Source organism: Megalobrama amblycephala, linkage group LG24 (genome assembly GCF_018812025.1).
Source record: "Megalobrama amblycephala isolate DHTTF-2021 linkage group LG24, ASM1881202v1, whole genome shotgun sequence".
Classification (NCBI taxonomy): Eukaryota; Metazoa; Chordata; class Actinopteri; order Cypriniformes; family Xenocyprididae; genus Megalobrama; species Megalobrama amblycephala.
The window spans coordinates 21,265,551-21,278,022 of NC_063067.1; the positions used below are offsets into that span (position 1 = coordinate 21,265,551).

A 12,472-nucleotide genomic window follows, 5' to 3' on the forward strand; every position below is an offset into this window, starting at 1 on the left:
CCCCTAAAATTCAAGATATCAGGGCAAAAATGCCCCTGTATGAGTTTTTCCCCCGGTTTCACAGACAAGGCTTAAGCTAGCCCTAGACTAAAGTGCATGTTTGAACTGTTTTAACTGAAAGAAACTTGTACTGACATATCGTAAAACATGTCATTGCCATTGTCTTGTCTCAAATGCAGACCAGTAATGTGTTTTTCTAGTGTATGTTTATAAAAGCTACTTAAATATCCTAATTGAACTAAGACCTAATCCTGGCTTAGTCTAAGCCCTGTCTGTGAAACCGGCCCATCGTCTCATATTTATATCATATGATTAAGCAATATCACACAAATGCTGTTTTTGTCCTGAATAGCATGAGTGCAATTGATTTTATACAACAGTTTAATAAGAATTTAATAAGAATTAAAGTTAAAATTAAAGTTTTTGCTCAGTTTTGCCAACGAAAACATTACCTGTAAAGGCCAGAGCAGAACTGTTGTGAGTAACACACAGCAGTGTTCCGTTTCTGAATGAATCCGCATTTTGAGCGAATCAATCATGTGAATCAATGATTCAATAGTCCATTCATAAAGAGAGCCATTTACTTAATTCCTGAATTAATCAGCCTTTTTAACGAATCAAATGAATGAATGAATGACTCAGTAACTTACTCATTTAGACATTTACCGCCACCTACTGGCAGTTTTAGTTTCTTATTTAAAGTATCATTTCATTAAAATAAAAAAATTCATATTTTGGGGATAGTTTGCCAAAAATTTTAAATTTTGTATTTACAATTCTGTTGAATCAAATAAAATATTTAACACTTCTTTAACACAATAATGACTTTAAATGATCTTTTGGCAGTAATTTCTCAGCCGAATATGATGTGTGATTAAATTGTGAGATTAATTAATTGGCACATCATGTGATTAATTAGATTAAAAAGTTTAAACACTTGACAGCCCTAGTTTATGTAATGTTCTATTAATGTTATGTCTGATAACTGATGGCTGACATTGAAATCTACAATATTTTGTCTGAAAAAGTAAAAATAAAATCAGCAGTTTTAGAACATGTTAACATTTTAATGTTTGTTAATTTTGCCATTATAATGTATAGCATTAAATATCGATAATTATTCATTTTGAGATTTATATTGAGAAAACCGAATTGTTCAGATGAAAGTGATAAAAATGAAAGTGACATGACATGTAGCCAAGTATGGTGTCCCATGCTCAGAATTTGTGCTCTGCATTTCACACATCCAAGTGCACACACACAGCAGTGGGTATTGAACACACACACACACCATGAACACACACACAGAGCAGTGGGCAGCCATTATTGTTGCGGAACCCAGTGAGTGATTGGGGGTTAGGTGCCTTGCTCAAGGGCACCTCAGTTGTGGGTAAGAGAGTGAAAGAGAGTGCTGTTCATTCATTCCCAGCAACTATATTACCTGCTGGTACTGAGACTTAAACCCGTGACCTTACAAATTACAAGTCTGACTCTCTAACCATTAGGATACAACTGCCCCGAGGTCCTTATCAATAGCAGTGGGACATCTATAGGAAAGTTTTAAAAAATATTGCTCTTAAAGGCTCAATTTTTTTGCCATATCCCTTCACCTTGGCTCTAGATGAAGGCACAAGTAACCTAAAATGTAAAAATATGTAAAACAAGTGTCAAATCAATCAATCAATCAATCAATCAATATTCATCTACTTATTATTGGCTGAAAACCAATATGGTACTGTTAATTTAAAAAGCATCTGCCAATATTACACCTCCAAAAAAAAAAACCCTCTTTTTTAACAGTCTAGGAATTAACAGCCACAAAGAAGTCAATGCTAGTATAGTGACTCATATCCCTGTATGAACGGCTGTGGACTGTGTGCTATACACAGAAAAAACAAGCGTTTAAACCTAGTGGCTGCTGAGCATCATCAAATATAGATGTAATAATAGAGTAGAGTAGAGTAGAGTAGACCACCTGGATCTAGGGTCAGTGTCTGAACGGTCTGTGACTCTGAGCCCTAGAAGAACACACTATACAGCAGCACACAACCATGCTAAATAAAGAGTGTGAGCGTGACAGGTGCTGAGTGTCGGAGCGCTGCATATTCAAGTCTCAATAATGCATATGCATGTGAAACATCTACTACTTAACGATTTTTGAAAGGGGGAGGGAATTTGAACCCCCAAGTCCATTCCATCACTTTCCATTTAATCTTTGCCATCACCGAGAGTATAAAATGAAGAAAGAGAAAGCTTTTTTCACGGCATGCGATTCTGAAGTGAGGCAGACCACACAGATTTTCATCCATATGTGTAGTTTATCAATCATTTACTCATTTCACATTCCGCATGACTTCACGTCAAGTGTTCCATTCGCACTGCAACACCTGCGCCTTTGTTGAAATTCGCATTAAGTACTCTTATTTGCAGCACACCGAACAAGCAGGCAAAATCTACACAGATGCTCCATACAGACTCTGTCCTAACCAGAAACAACACCATACGCAAGCGAATCGTTTTTGTCCTAACTAGCGGTTTTATCGATCTCCTGTTCTCTATTTTAAGCTAAAATCTCACTGATCCAAAATACTACCTCATGACTGTACATTAAACATTAAATATCACCTGATATGGGTTTTCACCATGTATCAGTAACATATTGGTTATTGGCTTGATTTTAGTGTCATTTAAATTAAGTGAATTTATTGGTCACACTGTAAAAAAATTATTTTCATGTTTTATCACATCTGTTTCTTTCTTAAAATCAGCTTCAATAATTAACGTGGTTCAGATAACATAATATTTTGAGTTTCTGTTGATTAAACCAATCGCCTTCATTGTATTAACTCAAATTTTTAATTTCAATGAACTCAAAATTTTAAGACAACTAAGTAACTTACTTTTTTTAAGTTAAACCAACAATTCTTTCTTACAGTATTTGCAATATTCAGTATCAGGATACTGAAAATGTATTAGCTTGTGCTAATTTCTGCCCATTTTTAAATTTAGATGACCTTTGCCATCATATAAAGCTCACCTAAATCTCACTTAAAAGACTAATAATGTAATCTTTAGCAAATATCAAAATAATATCAATTTTCCACACTGTATATGATGTTGTGATACATAATTTCACTCGTAGCATTTAAAATGACTGATTCTAATTTTTACTGATTTATTTTTAAATTATTTAGAGAAAACAGTATAGAATGTTACCAATTTATCAGCTATAACAAGAATATTCATCAGCTTATACCAGTAGCAGGCAGAATTTAATTATAGAAGCATCTCTAGCTCTGATTGGCTGAAATTGTGGCAATTACACATTCAGTAAAACTGCTAGTCCTTCAGCACATATTGCTCATTATATATTCATTAGGTACCCATGTCTTTCACAACCTGCGCTATTTGGAAGTGTGAGTTGAGCCTTCCTGTGGCTGCATATTTCTGCCATGATGTCAGCCTAGGCGTTTTGAGCTTCACGCTCATTTTCCAGCCATGTGGTGCCACAGCCATGAGTGCTGAAACATGTTGCCATGACAACAGCCCTAGAATCAATGGGGAAAAGACGTTGATTTTACAATGGGACCTTTCGCACATATAGATGTGCATTAACTTATGAAGACGGAAGCTCAAGGCTTCAGATACAGTATATTTGTGCTTTCCGAATTGGATTTTAAACAAATCAACTTCAATTTGAGTATGCATAGTGAATTTATCTATGAAACGCCAGTAATTCTATCTAATCGACTGTCCAACTAAAGGTCATTTCTGATTTCGACTCTGTCTTTTGATAAACTACTTCAGTTTGAGAGGAAGCTTCTTTGTGTGACTGTTTTTCACCCTCATTATTGATTGTTTTTAGCTTAAAACTGAGTCACTGTAATCATTTCACTTTAACAATATTAATGATAATGCAAAACGATGGTCCGGTGATGGGGCTGTGGGAGAACTGTACATAAACGGTAATAAGCAATACTAAAAAGATATTAAAACACAAGATTGAGTCGCTAAATAAATGGCTGAGGAATAATGGCCTGTTTTTGTCAGTGAGGGCACATTCATCTCCTGGGAGACATCCATTTTCTGAGATATTATTCTAAAAATCTCATTTATGGCAAGACCACCACGGGTACGTTTGATACCTCTGCTCTCTGCGTGAGTAATGGAGAAACACTCTGGAGACCATGACCATTGACTCATTGTGAGACAAACACAGCACGAGTTTCGCTCTACGAAACTTCACAATAACTAAAACAGACTGAGAGAGACAAGCGATCTGTGTCTAGTAGAATAAGCAGACTCCAGTAAAACAGTTTGTACGTAAATCCCAGAGGCTTCCTATACAGATATTTCAATGTTTACTGTCTGATAAAGTTATCGACTAGTCTGCACAGCAGTTACAAAGAGTTTCAAAATGTACACACATACACTCACACAGTGAATATCTGCTGGAACTCCAGTCAAGTAACTACTAAGGACTTAGATTTTCTACAATATAAACTCCTCAGCTATTTCTTTGGCCAGAGGAGAACTAGCCCCCTGACTGAGCCTGTTTTCTCCCAAGGTTTTTTCTCCATTTTTGTCACCTGGTGGAGTTTGTGTTCCTTGCCGCTGTCGTTTCTCGCTTGCTTAGTCTGGGACACTTGATATTCAACAATATTACTGATCTGCCTGCATTGACACCATTGTATGCGAACTCAACTGAGCTGGACGATGACGTCACTGTTTTCTCCAGAGCTGCTGTATAGATAAATGAACTAAATTAATAAATCAATACTGAACTTAAGCTGGACAATGACACCATATTCTTCTAAAGCTGCTGTACATCCAAAATTATGTTCCCTCTATCATTGTAAAGCTGCTTTGACAATCTGCATTGTAAAAGCACTATATAAATAAAGGTGACTTGACTTAAAAAGTAATAATAAATAAATGAAACAGCTTGTTTGCTGGTCTTCTAAACTGGTCTTACTGGATTACCAGCCAGTCCAAAGCTAATCTAATTGGTCTTTAAGACTGGTCAGGCTCTCTTATCCTGCCGGTTTAAGCTGGTCCAACTGATCTATCATCAGATCTTTCTACACAAAACTGGTTTGAGCTGGTATAACTGATCTCCCAGCCTACCCAAATATGGTTTAAGATGGTCTATTTGGTCTCCCAGCTGAGTCAAGTTCTCCAAACCTGCACAAAGCTGGTTTAAACTGGTGTAACTGGTGTAAACCCCTCTAAAACCTGTAAACCAGACCAACCTGTGAGACCAGCAAACCAGTTTAAGTAGGTTTAATCTAAAATGGGCTCCCCTCCCCTCCCATCCTGTCCATTTTCTTCACTTTCACACTCTTTCTCCATGTTCTTCCATTTCATTATGTTTTATTAAAACTAAAATGAAGAGTTGGAGAAAAGAGGAAAAACAAATATAAAAGCTGGTGTTATTTTGTTTCTCTGTAGCTATATATAGTACAGTGGGCTAGGGCAGGTCACGCCAAAGACACCCTCTATTTTCTCAATTTCCACATATAAAAGCCCAATCAATTCGTCTTTCTCTCTTTGCTCATCCGCGCCAGCTCGAGGCCTTGACCCCGGCTTAAACCTCACTGAACTTATTTACCAGCGATGACTCTTGGTTAAAACTCTCCTACACATCACAGACAAAGGGCAAGGAACAGAGAAAAGAGCCAGAATGAAGAAGTACTGTACATGAAAAGAAGACACACACACACATAAATGCGATTTTGTTTTTTCCTAAGGCATGTTTATGGCAACTGCTTTTACAAGGGAGAGCCCAGTGGTCCACCAAAGGGCACTGTGGTCCTGAACAGTTAAATCTATGATGGCAGGGCGGTCAGGGATATGGATGAAAGACCCTGGGAGAGTGTTTTCCTTTTTCTTAAAGAATAAACAACCCTTTGGGGTTTGCACTGCAAAGGTTAGCAAGTAAACTAGATATTTACAATTAAAATCATACAAACCTGGCCCTAAATGGCACATAAAAACCAAATAAACTGGTTAGTCACTCTCAATGTCAGTCAGTGGGCGGTTCTTAATGCAAAAACTCAATTATTAACCTGAGAGTAGGACCTACTCTGTCACAATTTCATCTCTGGCACAAAGGAAAGCAGGCAAGCATTGAAATGATTACAACTTCCTGAAATATACATGAATAAGTCACCAGCGCCTGACAGCGACGCTACGCAAGATTCTATTATTTAAAGCCGTCCGGGGTGAGTATGTTGAGGAGGAGTGCGTCTTCCTCTCTCACTACATCTGAACACGCTTTCATGCACATCCTCCACCGTGCACCGCGTGTACACGCATTCCCAGCGCTCCCTCTGATCTGCCCCTTAGTCCATCTACATCATTATGTGCTTTCGGGGGAAAATGAAGAGTGAGAGTACACGTTTCCTGAAGGCCAGTGAGATTTGCACTTGGTGAAGGGGGCGGGATAGGAAGTGTTCAATAATGGAGAGAGAAGGGGGTCTGTGGCATCACTTCTGGACCAAATCCAAGCCATAGCCAGATGGCTTCATGCTACACCCGCAGGAACACCAAAACAGCTCCAGTATCTATACACAAATCTGCTAAATTACAGTACACTAGGGGGTGAATTCACTAAACATGGCATTGCAACACACACACACAAAATAAAAAACGGCTTTTATTTGACTAACCAGCAGCGATCCAGTTTAACTAGCTGTTAATGCACTGAAATAGCAATGTGCAATTCATATTTCACTATTATAGCCTGCAGAAAACAGAATTTCATTTAATTCCATTTGCTTGTGTACATTTTCAGCAGATCACAGCTGCAGTGATTTATTAAAATGATGATCAAACTAGGGATGAAATAATATCAATTCTGGATGAAAATGACAAGCCACTAATTATTTAAGTTATGGCCAGTAATGGCTGACAGTACAAGTTTATATTGTGTATAAAAACACAAAACAAAAAAAAAAAACAAATGCTAATTTATAATAGAAAGTATGAAAGATGGATCATTTTTGTGATCTGATAAAGTTTACATTAGTATAGTTCACAAAAAAAAAAAAAAAAAAAAAAAGTATATCTATCATATACTCAGCCTCAAGTTGTTCCAAACATGTATGAATTCCTTTTTCTGTACAAAAGAATATATTTTAAAGAATGTATGCTAGATTGTGGTGGTCTGAAGCATCCTCCACAACTTAGCACTCAGAAATTATCTGAAAAATGGGAGACTGCATAAATTCTTTTAGTTAATCTGGCACTTTAACAAAGCAGACTGTGTGTGCAAATGAATGCTGCTGTGCAAATGAAACAGTGGGCAAAATTAATATTTAGTAAATAGTTTTGTAATACATTTAGCCAATCCATTTTTTTCCACAGACTATGCCAATCATCATCAACTCCTGCCATTGTATAATTTTCTCATTGGGAGATGTTTTCTTTTTTTTTTAGTTTGATTCAATTGCTTCCAATTTTAGCTCCTGATTGAGGAAAACTGGCCATTTTTGGATGTTAGATTGCTTCGACTAGGATTTCACTTTGGGTTTTTTGTGACGCTAATAAATCTGAGCCAGTCTATGTGCAATTTATTCCTGAAACCCCCACTGGTCATCAGCGTAATTTAGATAAACAGAGCTTGGCCATAACCACGCCCTCATGTCACAGTGGAGGTCAGCAGCTGTGGTCTGTTAGATGGGATGTTTGGACTAACAGCAGAGCCAGCCAGTGCCCATTTATGCCAGCTGGCCAGCCAGACAAAGAGTCGCTCGGCCCCCCCCAACCCCACCCTTCTCCATCTCGTGCAACACCCTGATCAATAACCTCGCTGCCGATCAATACTTCCACAAATCACTTCATTTTCTCTTTTTCTTTCTCTCGCACTTACAGCTGGCCGAGGCAGGGGAAAAAGAAAGACAGAAAGTAAATGAGTACGCTGCCTTGGTAAAATGTGACCTGCCCTCCCAACCAAAGAACAAGTAAGTGCAAAATAAAACCCATTAAAAGCCACCCAGTATTTCACAATAAGAGAGCTCGTTTTAGCCGCTGTCATTGTTTTTCCTTTTTTATTCCCCCTTCTCCCTCTTCCTTTCTTACTTAATAACTCTAAAAGGTAAGTGCAGAATATGATCGGGCTATTTTCCTGAAATCAAAGTGAACCGCACTGTGCATCCATCAAACTCAATCTGTCTTCTTTGTAGCATTCTATAATAAAAAAAAAAAAAAAAAATAGTAACTCTCCAGAGTTAGAAAAGACAAAAATACATTAAAAAAACAGAACAAACACAATGGTCAAGAGTTTTGCCCCGTAAAAACAAGAACAAAATGAATCATCATCAAAATTCCCCCTGGCTTTTAAGCTCTGTCATTTTTATTATTGCCCTATGAGTTTATGTCGTTGTATGGGTTATCTAGCCCTCAAAAGTATGTTGTCAACCAATGAAGAGCAGAGAAAACTATTCTGCATTTCCTTTCTGAGGCTTTTTGATTTTCCAATGACTCTGGTTCACATGCTTTCAAGAGATTCATCCCAACTCATTGTTCAGTCAATGCATTTTCATGTAATTACAGATGTTATACAAAATTTAGAGAAATTTCTGAGAACGTCTGCACTCTTTACAAAAAAAATGAGGCAATGAAAACCAGGGAAAAAAAGCATGTTAGCAGCTGTCACATACACCTTGCAGATTCCCGCTTAAGCATTTTTACCATGTGTTGATTAAATTGCATTCCTCTCAAATTTGCTGAATTTTTCCCATCAAAAGACAACCGCATGATGAGGCCTAAACGCATTGTTATTTATGATGCCGAAATAGCAACATGCCATTATTTGTGCTTGCATCGATAAAGCTGCTATTCGTGTGTTTGGTGTCAGCTGGAGTGACTGATACAGCCGGAAACAAACAGACGAAGAGAAGGTGGGGGAAGTGTCCACCATTCCTTGTTCCTTGCATATTTCAAAGGGTTAATATAATCCTCGTCCGCCTCCCCCTCCCTATGTGACCATCCTCTTCTTGAATGTCCCTGCACATCCCGCTTTTATTGAGGCCTTCCGAGTGGGATTTGCCAAAAGAAGGGGGATTTAGCTAATGATATCATTAAAAAAAGAGTGTCTGTGATGTGAAAATGTGGGAGAGAAGCTACAATCTGAGTGACTGTTAGAAAAAGAAAGGGAGCGAGGATGACAAACAAGACCATCAGGCGAAGGCCAGTGCACCATGAGCTCCAGATTAGAGCTCGGCTTTGATGCAAACCGTCCCAGCAGGGCATACTAAAGCCAATTACCATGGTGAAGAAACGCTGCTCGTGTACCGTCCACCCTTTAGCGTAGGCTCCTCCAACCCATCCCCTAAACCCAACCCTTCGGTAGCTCTTGGCAGCATGTTACCGCACTGTCCATGGCTCGGTGGCAGCTGCGAATGGTGCTGCCTCAATTCCCTGACAGGTTTCCATCATGTAGTGAACAGATGGAGTTGTACACCCCCATCACAACAGTTACACTAGCAAATCTCTCTCCTCTACTTGTGAGAGAGAGTGAGACTGAGAGAAAGAAGTGGAAAGAAGGCTAACACCCACCCCGCCGCCCCAAGATTTGACCTTGCTTTAAAAAGCCTCTTCCTGATGCCGATTTTCACTCAACATATGCGCTTCAACTGCAACCGAAGCCATGGATTTACTCACAAATACTACTACAAGGCTTTTCCCATCTTTCATAGTTGCCAGCGTGGAAGCTACTGCATTTGTTAAAGGGATAGTTCATCCGAAAATGAATATTCTGCCATCATTTACTTACCCTCATGTCATTTCAGACCTGTGTGACTTTCTATTTTCTGTGGAACACAAAAGAAGACATTTTGAAATGCTTTGAGGTTTTTTGTATGCAATTAAACTCAGTGGGGTCCAGTGTTGTTTTGGACTCCACTGGCTTTCATTATAGTTAAACATTCTTCAAAATATCTTCTTTTGTATTCAGCAGAAGAAAAGAAAGCTTTGGAATGACATGAGTGTGAGTAAATGGAGTGGAAAGAGACCGGCTGAGGTCTTGAGCGCCCTAGCTTTCAAAGAAACCCAATGGAGAGTTCTCCAGATTGACTGAATTGTTGGTGGTGGAATGGACAGGTGGAGATTGACAAGGTCTCGAGGGTCTCTGTAGAATCAATGTTGGCTCTTCTAACAGGTACTGACGCTTCAAACCACCCAGTGTAATGTCGACCCCTGGGCCCCCATCACTCACCCTAAAACACATTCTAGTGAGAGGGCTTTATATCAGGAAATTCTCCCCTACATTCACTCGTTTAAAGAGGCCAAGAGGACCATGACTGCATGAGGATTTACGCTAGTCCTGAAATATATCCAACAGGAAGGAACAAATCTTGCACTGGGTTGAAACAAATGCCAAAGCCATTGCAGACTTCATTGTCCATAGTTCAATAGTGCAACTGACTTTCCCAAGAGCTCAGGCATTAGTGTAATGGCATGTTCAGACACTGGAAAAGGTAACAGGCACTCGGTTTTCACCTTAATCCAGCCTGAACAATCAACAACCGTAGCTAGACAACTACCAAAGGCACTTTACACATGAAAGCCTTCTGCGAGCAAGTCATTGTCCCTTGAAGTACAAGGAATACTGACAATGGCCTTAACTTTCACTACTTCTATATCTGTGTTAGAGGTTCATATCCTTGGGGTTGTGTTTTTCTAATTATTTATGACTACTGGAATACTGGCATAAGGTATTTTACGACTTATTTAAAGCACAATTTAGCAGTGGTGCCCAACCAGGGGGTCTCAGCAAATTTAAAAATAAGAATGCAAGATGACTTAAAATGATTTATTATATTAATAATATAACTTAGAATTAATTATACTATTGGAATTAATTATTCATTGTAATATTTATTTTAAAATTTTATTTAAAAATACTGCAAAAATTAATTACTAAAACATAATTAATGTTAATACAACTGATTATAATTAATTAAAATGCTACACAATAAAACTCTAAAAATAAAGATAAAATAGCACATTTAAACTGATATTATATTTATTATTTTAAATGATGTACTCAAATCTCACCAATGGATAATGGTGGCCTTGGAGTCACAAAGGTTGACAAACACTTGAATTTTTTAACACTTGTATTTACCTCAAGACCGAATACTGATCCAAATGTCATACTTTTACCATCTATGACACACAAGCCCAGTCTTTTCATTAGAGAGGCTGAGTGACATTATTTGTTAGAGTTCATGTCACAGAGTAAATAACCATAAAATTATATAATAGAATGAAAATGTAGTGCTACTCTCATAAACGTAATTTGTAGGTTTAATTTGTAGTATCATTTGACCTGTAAGATCCACATTAATTCTGTGATGTGTGGGTTGCGGACCAAAAAGGTTGTGCTAGACCCCCTAATTTAGTGTAACTGGTCAAGTGTTTACTCCCTTTGGGATGAAGCCTTTACTCCCATTCTTTCTTTTACTTGATTCTACTTCAGAAGTAACAATCAGACCGAGGGCCAAGAACCCAAGGCTTGAGTTTGGACACAATTGGAAAGTAATTATACTGAAAAAGAGAAAGAAAATTTTCTAAATATCTCTCTTTTTTCCCCCAACTCTCACTCTCGGTTTCATCTATTTTCTTCTTGCCTGTATAAAAAAGCTCTCCTCTCTGATTTGCAGCATGTGTAGTGAAGGATGGCAGATAGGATTGTGCTCTGAGTCAGAAAAAATCCTGGCGGATCTCTCCTCCTCATGCCCCCACCTCTCCCCAATGGCACGATGAAGTAATTATGCAAAATTAAATATATCCCTGGTTGATTAGGGTGGCACATTAAGGGAAGTTACCAGTAGGGATAATGTCGAATCGAATTAGGTGCAAAAATATCCTCTGTGAGCAGTCCCACAAAGGCTGACTCCCGAGCAGAGGGAGTTAATGGCTTTTTTAGGCAGCAAATGTCACATATTCAAGAATTTTAGGTGATCTGCATTAAGTGCACTTGAACTAAATATATTACCCTTTTTTACTGACTGATGGGACTAGCAGTCAGGTAAAGTGAATGACCATTCAGCAATTGCTTGTGATAGATGCTAATGTTGAAATAGATGAAAGCGCACTGAATGTGGGGACCTCTCAAATTTGAGCATTTTGAATGATGAATGACTCCACGTGGCAGAAAAAGGCTATCAGAAAAATCAGTGGTTATCTAATAAATTTGAACAATTAACTATCATTCAACATCTTGCAAGAATATTACTTAAGCCATATCACACAAGCAAGAGTGCTGTTAAACTAAATATCACGGCTGCCAACAGTTGAAGCTGATCAAAGCCATGCTGATATTCACTGCACCAGCACTTTTGTTTGTGATATTGAGCTAAATCAACAACTTGTGTTTCAGACAAAATGTATATGGATTTAGAAATGTCTGTATAAATTTATAATAACAAATTAAAATGTAATGTATATTTTCTATTTGATTAAT

At 38.0% G+C, this 12,472-nt stretch overlaps 1 protein-coding gene across 9 annotated transcripts in view; it reads right to left on the reverse strand.

Annotated features, from left to right (window-relative positions):
* agrn (agrin) overlaps positions 1-12,472 on the reverse strand; it is a 282,408-nt gene that overhangs the window by 135,637 nt on the left and 134,299 nt on the right. The gene's annotated exons all lie outside the window — the stretch shown is intronic.